The sequence below is a fragment of the Anser cygnoides genome, chromosome 2, assembly GCF_040182565.1.
Source record: "Anser cygnoides isolate HZ-2024a breed goose chromosome 2, Taihu_goose_T2T_genome, whole genome shotgun sequence".
Taxonomy (NCBI): domain Eukaryota; kingdom Metazoa; phylum Chordata; class Aves; order Anseriformes; family Anatidae; genus Anser; species Anser cygnoides.
The window spans coordinates 148418547-148428206 of NC_089874.1; the positions used below are offsets into that span (position 1 = coordinate 148418547).

A 9660-nucleotide genomic window follows, 5' to 3' on the forward strand; every position below is an offset into this window, starting at 1 on the left:
AATTATGATAAACCCATTCCAAGTAGAAGTTCCAGTCCTGTGTTATTGAAGTAAATGGGATTTTTGCCACTGAATCTGAAGGAAACAAGGACTGGGCCCTGTATTTTTCAGTGGGTTGGAATACTGACTTTATACCATACAATATTATTGACCATTCATTAGACTCCTTAGTATTGTTCCTGTGTTGATTTTTTTTTTTTTTTGGCTTTGTTGGTTACAACTGCTTTTAAAACCATGGCAACTCTCTTGGCAGTCTTCACACCTTTCATTATTTTCCTTTTTAACTCCAATGTTGCTTCACAGAGAAGGCAAATGATGGAAAGATGAAAGAAGAAATAGGTCCCCTGTTTCCGCATGTTCAAAGATAGTTCATTTTAACTTTCCTTCAGAATATGTGTTATTTTATAATAATAACCTAAAAAAAATCAAAAGAAAATCTGTCAAAACAGCAAAATAGCATCCTTGTCTTTCTCTCTAGACCTTTGAACACAGTTTGAAAATATAAAAAAATAAATCTTAGTTTATTTATTGTTTAGAGCACAAGTTATTGAAATGTTCTATATTTCAGACATTTATTAAGCTATGGATACTGTGAAACTACTACCAATTTAATTCTGAATTTTTCTTATAAAAGCAGATAATATCAAAAACAACAAATGATTAAGCAAAACTGAGAATTTCACCCAGGGCAAAATTTTTCCACAAGTTCCCAAAAGAACAAAGATTTTTTTCATGGGCAAAGGCTCGATTATTTTACCAGACAATGCAATTATTTTGTGGTAAAATTTGATAGACTGTTGCCTTGGAATGGAGAAGAACTGGTTTTCTTTGGTGCTTAAATAAATAAATACGTAAGGTAACCATAAGATTTTTTGTTCCATGTGCAGCTTTATCAGACTGTGTAGCAATGAATGCTTTGACAAAAGTCTCCTTTATCAGAAATACAGTAGTATATTGACATATTTCTATCACACTAAGAAAAAGTAGTGCTTTTTTTTTTGAATATTGAATACATGAAATAGTGCCTACAGTGCTCTTAGTGAAATAGAGAATGGTAATTTTATCATTTGTATTGCAATGTTATTTAGTCATCCAAATGAAAACGTCCTGTTTGCATAACACACAAAAAAATTCTTTCACCAAACGTACCAGATAAATTATGCAGAGGAAGAGATGGGTTAGAAGACACTGGAAAAATTCCTCTGCTGACACAGTCTGTGACAGAGCAGCAACTGAGTCTCCAGAATCTTTATTTAGAGCCCTTAATACTAGATATTTGTAATTTATATAAGTGTTGGCATAAATTAAGATTTCCTCAAAAACACAACTGTGCATTGCAGTGAATTTTACACCACAAATGCATAAGAAATGGTGAGCACATAGAAGAATAAATGTTGCAATGTTTTCATAGAATCCTAGAATCATAGAACTGTCCAGGTTGGAAGGCATTTCGAAAGATCATTAAGCCCAACATTTCACAGGAAAACACAGGATGATATTATCTAGTACTCTGTACTATTGCATCTTGAAATCCACCAGTAATGGGTGTTTCAAACTTTCTTGCAATAAATAAATCTTGCTGTGCTTGTAATGGTTCATGTGGTTTGTAGAGTGCTGTATATCACAATGCTACAACAAAAATCCCAACTTTGCACAGAATCTCCACTTATACAGTGTTAAAATTTTCTGCATTATAGAACAGGTTAAAGTCTTGTGCTTTTTGAGGAGAAAAAAGATAGCTTCTTCCAAGGCACTTTATTAAAAAGACAAAGGAATATAAGAGAGTGGGCAGAGTTTTACAAAGTATCTTCAAAGGAATCTTTCCACAGAGGTCTTAACATTACTCAAATACTATTCACACCAGAGAGACTCCACTGAGGTCAGTAGACTAACCCAGATACAAAACCAGTGAAATTCCTACATTAATCTGGAGCAATTTCTCTGAACCTGATGAGGTTCCTGTGGCAGAGCACTGAGGAAAGTGAAGGTGTCATTCTGTACTCTAATCCTGACTACACCTGTATAATATTCACTGTAATTAGGGCTTGTGGCTTTGGGTCGTGTGTGTAGTCAATGATCTTTTTAGCATTCATATGGGTTATATATTGAAACCAAGAGAAAGCGGTTCCTACTTGCTTGTTTATAACATAAACAGTCACACCATACACTTGTTTATGGTCTTTGCAAAGCACTATATAAATATATATATATAAAAATATTATAAATACATAAGTCATTTTACATATGTCACCAATGTATGTAAACATCATTTTACATATATCACCAACACTTAGAAAAGCTCAGTCTTCTCCCATTAAGTCCCTTGTATGGAAATAACACCAGAACATGTAGAAAGAGTAGCAAACTACGGATTCCATGTAGTTGTTGCATGCACACTATGATCTTCACCTTTGTTTTGGGGTTTTTAACGATGATCAGCAATTAACTTAATGTCTTTGAAAAGCCACCCTACCTGTTTGATAAAACACACCGTACAAACAAGCCTGGTTAATTGTAGCCATGATTCAACTTTATGCTTGCTCTGGTAAAAATCTGTTGTGTTTAAGCACAATTGTTGTGGATTTAATTAAATATGTTGCTCAGTGAAGCATCTGTTTAAAACATTAATGAATGGCAGTTCCTTTGAGACCTCTGTACGTAAGAGTTTTTCACTCCATAACACAACCCTAAGAAGTGTTTTTGGAGTTATGTACAGTTAGTTACTCCTTTGTTTTGGATATATTTTTCATCACTAAAAGTTCTTCCCTAAGTCTCTGTTAATTGATTAAAAAAAGGGGGGAATAAAAATCACTTCAAGAAAGTCAGGGATTCAAATTTTATCTGCACTTGACTGATAATGTGGAGACACTGCCAAAATTTGAAAAAGTATATTTCTTTTTTATCCTATTTGCTGTAATCCAAATGTTGAGTGTATTCTTTTCTAACTGTGATTATATAACTCCCAAGTACATCCATTTCAAGTGGAGACCTGACTGCCCAAGCTACATCCTCAAAATTACCTATGCTAAAGTCACTGAATTACACTGAGATTCCACCAGTACAAAATTATAGTGACGAAGGGGTGAATTAGACTTCCAGAACCTCCATAATATTGCACAAATGCAAAAATGTTATGCATAGACTTCATGCGATTAACATCAAGACACGAAGACAGTTCAAATTCAGAGCTGTGTCCACATCCTGGCATTATTATAAGCCAGGACATTCCTCTTGACAAGCAATGGGAATTTTGACAGAAAACATAAGAAAATCAAATGATGTTTCATTTTAAGAGCAACCAAAGAGTGGTACAGTCTGACAGATTTGGAAATACAGGAATTTGCCTGAAAGTAGTAACTACATGCTGGCAATACTGGACTTTCCAAAGAGGATTTGGGTGCAGACTAACTCAAAGAGATTCTCAGTAAAGTTGTCACTAACTTGACAGTGTTTAAGGAGGGATTAAAAAATGAAAGGAAATAGAGGTTATTCTCACACTAGAGAAAATGATTCCCTTTCTAGTTAGAGGTAAGGGACAGGTATTCCAGTATTTTGAAGCTCATTCTGTGAACAAGTGGAATTGTTGGTCTCCCGAGTTGCTCATGTGCCCCCTTTTATGAGACAAATGAGTCCCTACAACATAATAGTGGGAAATCTTCAGGTAACAAAGGGAAAGTTGTTGAGCCACCCAGGCTAAATTTAGTAGCATATTTTGGTAAAAACATTCATGCCTAGCTTCAGCCAAGACATCACCCTTTCTTCATTCATGTCCTTCCAAACATCTGGATTTCCTAGAACGTCTAGTCTTTCAAGTGTTTACCTGCAAAGCTCTTCAGGAGAAAGTCTGTCTTTATTTGTGCTCAGTATAGTACTCATGGCTGTCTTTCAAAAGTAAGCAGGGGAAAAAGATGTAAGAGGTGTTCAAACTCCACTTTGCTGACTCAAAAGCCAAAAGAGTCAAAGTGATAAATGAACCTGCTTTTGCCAAGCTCAGAGAAAAAAATGATGGGCAGCTTATACTAAAGGCAAGAAAAAACCCTATTCTTCACTGCTGAATAGCAAGAGAGCAATCTTTTTATGAGATTTTTCTCTTAGTATCCCAACTCGCTGGTAAAATGTCTTTACAGTACATGTTGTAATCAAAGTGGACCCCTGATCTCTCATTTCTTAGAGAGAAAAGCAACAAATACAACAAAAAAAGAAAAGACAAAAAACAAAAAAAAGAAAAGCAACAAATACATGGTTTTAGTGTCAGAGACAGGAAAACTGCCTTTATCTGAACACTAGCCAATCTAGAGAAAGTTCTGTAAAATGAATCTTCCACATTTTCCCTGCAATGGAAATAATGATAATAATTTAATTATTCAACACAGATAATAAACACATATTTACTCTAAAGAGTATAACATTATGGGAGGCCCTGGATATATATTTCATTGTGCATACTCTTGTTACATTCATAAGAAACAGCATACCAGGATAAATTTCAAACTCTTACTAGTCACTTGATTGATGAGATTCTTACTGGGGATAAGATTAGGGTTTGAAAAGAGAAAATTCTAAATGTTTTCTTATTTATTTTTAATATGTGATTTATTGAACTAGATTAATATCAACAGAATCTCAATGTATCACAAGGGATTGAAATATACATGTCAAATGATGTCTTGAAAAATAAATGTTCTCCATCTTTGTTTGGTAAAAACTGGCAGATATCAAACTGGTAGATATCAAATCAATTCAATGAGAAGGGGAATATAAGTCTTCATTTTACAAACAGGAAAGTTGAAGCGCAAGAATATTAAAATGGTTTACCAGCAGTCTTCAGGAAACTGTGATGGAGACCAAGTCTTGTGAGCTCTAACTTAGTGCTATACATCATCTACCTGTTGAATGCTGCTGAGATTTTGTGCAAATCGGCTATGAAAACATACTCATCCATGGAATTAAAAATCTCATCATTTCAATCCAGTGTCAGACAAAACAAGAGAAATATCTGTCATTTGAGAAAACAAATCTGAATATAAACTCCATTGCAAAAAACATTTTTCAAATGGTCATAGGATTGTCACTAATAAAATCTCATATCTAATTAACAGATTTTTATACAAATAATTCTGTCCCTGAAGAAGGAAAAACCAAAACTCCAGACAGCCTCTCTAAGACATTTTACGATTCTAACCTCAGCAGACAAAGAACAGAAACTCAATTAGTGGTGAAAATCTTGGATTACATTTTGGCATCTACATTCTGGGAAGAAGGGAAATATATACACTTAAAATCTTTTATATATATAATCTTCCTACTCTAATTTATGACAAGAGTATCAGCTTGGATTTTAATTTTCACTGTATATGTCTTGGCTAATCTAGGCTTAAAATTAAATTCTCAAGAGTATCTTGGGTTGTAATGCAACTATCCATGCACCATGTTCACATCTAAAAAGCCTGCTCTCCTACTCAAGGCTATGACCGCAGGGAATGTGTGAGTGACTGCCAGTAAGAGAAGAATGAGGCCTGTGCTGTTGAAGCCATTCCATGGTTTTGTTGTATACCTCAGAGGCTCTTAATGCCAACAAGAAAGAGGTAACTGAAAATATGAGATTATTCTGTTGGAAACCAGAGAAAAACTTTCAGCATTCAAAAGATACACGAGCTCAGTGGCTCAGCAGACGTTGCAGGTTCTCTTCTGAAGACTAGTACATGATGTATTACAGGCAAGGGAATAGTCACAGACTGCCAAAGAAAGGTGACTCAGACCCCTGAGGTCCTTAAATGTTAAAGAAAGATGTATCCAGTCAGCTTTTCTAAGTACTAATAATGGCATCCTTAGATCTATGAGACTTACTGAACACGGCTTTACTGGGCCTTATTATTGAGGGATCAACATCTCCCTTTCCTATCCTGCACAACAAATCTGGTCGCTATGTAAATCCTGAAGGCTGGTCCTGAACCTGCTGCTCTGACCTGTGAATCCTTACCCTTCCAGACTCTCAGAAATATTTCTGTTTTTTTCCACTTGATTCACATTCTCTGTACACAATGAAAATATGAGCAAGCAGAGCTCTAAGACTTTGTTTACTTTTTGATGATTTTCTAGAAGACCCATTAGGGATTTCAGGTGTAATTACAGACTACTTCTTATTTTAATTGGAAAAGCAGAATGGTAAGTCCTTACCAAAGTCATCTTCTATTCTAGCTGTTTAATTGTATGTGTTAACAAATGGAAAAGCTTGATATTTTAGCCACAATTAAATATATACTTTCCTTCACATATAATTATATTCACTGCATGGCATACTGTCTTCATTTATCCATAAAGTATTAGAAAAAATAGACTGTACAAAACCTGCTAAAAATACTCCAGAAGAAATAATTTTTCATTCTTCTTAAATAAACTGTGAAAGGAACTCTGCAGAAATCATTTATCTCTTTTGGAGGTCACTTTAAATTTGACTGTTTAAATAAAACAAAAACTGTTTTTTTCAGTTGCTATATGGCAAGAAAGTGCACAGAGCTGTTCGGAATCTGCATTTTGTTTCAGGCCCATCTCTTAATGAAAATTTTCTAAGTCATTTTCAGTGGAAATAAAAACAATTACCCTGTCACAGGGATTAGATTTTAAAAACTGCCAGGACTGATCTAATACTGATAAAAACAAATACTGGTGTGAATTTATGGACTAAATTCACAGCACAATCTCATACCATTTTGCCCAAGTGGTAGTTTTATAATTCAGAGGAGACCAAATGCAGTGACTAAATAAATATAAAGTATAATTTACTTTACAGGTCAGGGCTAAAGTATGTTGGCAGACCTGGTCACTGATGCACCAACTAGCTTTGTCTAAGCACACACACAAAAAACATGACTTGGGAATTAAACAGAGAGCAGCCTTCTTTTCAGCTAGAAACTTCAAGAGAACTTGTTAAAGTCATTCATTCATACCCCAGCAAAAAACTGTATTTCTAGTGAATTCAGCACTTTCCTGATTGCTGTTTCTGATTTTAAGTGCCAATAGATTATTGGCTCCATTTGAAACTTTAGTGAAATAATAAATCTTTTTTGAGATTCCAGTCCACTTTCTAAGATTTTCAAGAGTTCTTATGACCAGGCATAATTTGGAAAACAAAATGAATTGTCTACCAGACTGGCCTTATGCCCTACCTTCATTAGAGCTGTGGGACCATTTTGCTTCCTAGAGTTGCATTTTGAGAACTGCAGGCCCTGTGTGTATCTCATTACCCCATCACTGTCTGGAACACCCTGTGTGCTGTGGAGCAGAGAGGCAATGAGTTATGGTTGGAGATGGAGCACAGACCAAAACTTGAGAGATGAAATTCAGTTTTAAGCCAGAATCTCTCTTTCCCAACTACATAATTTGATATATTAGTTCTTTTAATCCACATGCAGCCTCTGTCATTCAGAAGGTAGAACAAAGAACCATTGGTGGAAGGAATGTAGTCCTTTGGGAAAAATTACTTGAGAAAGCCAAAGGCATGAATATAACAAGAGAGCTTCAATAAAACTGTATTCCTGAAGATATCACTAGAACATCTACTATAGTTTTTTGTATAAGAAAGACCATAGAAATGACCAGTTATGAAAATAATATAACTGACTAGTTTTCTACACAATGTGAAATAAAACCCATTGTTTCTTTTTTTTTTCCCCCAAGAAAGAACTCTTACTCTATATAAGTTATCTATAGTAGATATAGTATAGCAGTTTGTGTGTTATACACAAATTTTATCATTGATTTCTGTGTGTCCTACATAGGATAGAGTGAATTGGTTTGGACTGTAATAATTGTCATCACTGTGTCTATATCTTTTACATCCATCTTTCTATCCTTCACGGATGCTCAGTTCCTTCTCAAAACAGATTTTTAGGCACAAAAACTCCCTTCACTGGCAATACAGGAGAGATCCTGTGGACAGGACTCTGAGAACACACAGAGAAAGTGGAAAGGACATTTTTTAACCTGTCCTTTTCCCCTTTATGTGACTATGTGGTACAATAATTGGCAAGTATTCCTTTAGCTTAGAGAGATAAAGGAATCACATTTAAACTTCTCTGCAAGAAAACACCACCAACTCCGTGAATGATGCAGAAAACGATATCAAAGAGGTGGTCTTTGTGGAATCGAGCTCCATGTATTTGTCCTGTATGGTTCATCTGCAATGAAACAAAATAAAGACCTACATGCCAGACATACTTTATGCTGGGGACTCTGGTAAGTCAGATAGGCACATTTTTACAGTGCTTGAAAATATGAAAATAATCTAAGTATTATTCACCTCAGAGTTGAAATGGAGGATCTATGGTAATGAAAATTTGTAGTATTTATACCGAGTCATTGTCACCCCAGCTGACAGCTAAGCACCCAGACAGTTGCTTGCTCCTCCCAGCAGGATGGGGGAAAGAAGAGCAAAAGTGAGAAGAATTGAGAAGAATTTGTGAATTGATATAAAGATTGTTTAATAAGTGAAGAAAAAGGAAAAAAAAAAATGATGTAAAGGCAATTACTCACTACCAGCAGACTGAAGACCAGCTAGACTCTGAGCAACAGACACTTTGGAAAAACTCCCCCAGTTTTATTGCTGAGCATGATGTTATATGATGTGGAATATCTCTTTGACCAATTTGGGTCAGCTGTCCTGGCTGTGTCCCTCCCAATCTTTTGCCCACCCCCAGATTACTCACTGCAGGTGGCAGAGTAAAAAACAGAGAAATTCTTGGCTCTGTGTAAGCTCTGTTCAGAAGTAGCTAAAACATTGACGTGTTATCAACACCACTTTGTCACAAATCTAAAACAAATCACTGTACAGGCTGCTGTGAAGAAAATTAACTCCATTCTAACCAGAACTAATGCAAACACAAAAGACAAGAAATTAACAATTTATTTATTTATTTATTTATTTCCCAAATAATATCAATACCACACTTTGTAAGGTCTACATATATTGACAAGGTTTTCCAAAATCCATACTTACCTTTAACAAAATGTCTTTAAATACCTTGCAAAATTTCTTATACAGTAGAATAAGTGATACTCAAGTGCTCCTTTCTTGTCCAAATAGAGATAAATGTTGATAAGCTGCTATAACTTTCAAAGTTCAACTTTCAAAGATGTTGATGAGCAAAAAAAGAACTGGTGGTAAATTAGGAGAGTCTGCAGAATTTGAGAAAGTGAATAACCACAGATTTTACATTATAATTCTCAGTTGTTGCCATTACTGCTGTAAAATGCCCTTGACTAATGAGTGTTGTAACTTTTTTTTCAGACACATTTTTTAAAGTATCACAACACATGTTACAGCCAAAAGAGAGAAATACTGAGAGAGAGAGGGAGAGAAGTGGGGAAAGAGAGAGAAGTTTCTGTTTACTTCTGATATAGGTAGGAAGAAGTAAAACGTGCCACATTTTACCAGGAGGGTAAAATGGAAAGACCACATATAGTAGCAAAGGCCATCCCTGAAGTGCTATGCAAAGATCACTTGGTCTGTGTGCTGTGAACAAATGGAAAAATGTGTAAAATCAGCAACTAATTTCACATGCAGCTGTGAATGGCTGAACCATTTACACATAACTTCACAACGGCTAGACTGCAGCAAAGTTGTGGATGCCCCATCCTTGGAAGTGTTCAAGGCAAGGTTGG

The 9660-nt window shown here is 35.3% G+C and overlaps 1 long non-coding RNA gene across 1 annotated transcript; it reads right to left on the reverse strand.

Moving 5' to 3' along the window:
* Nucleotides 1-318: 318 nt before the first annotated feature.
* Nucleotides 319-8611, reverse strand: LOC106042695 (uncharacterized). Its single transcript, XR_001211291.3, has 3 exons — nt 8533-8611; nt 7167-7272; nt 319-415 (listed from the first exon to the last, which is right to left on the reverse strand). It is a non-coding gene; the product is annotated as an uncharacterized lncRNA (long non-coding RNA).
* Between the last annotated feature and the right edge of the window lie 1049 nt (nt 8612-9660).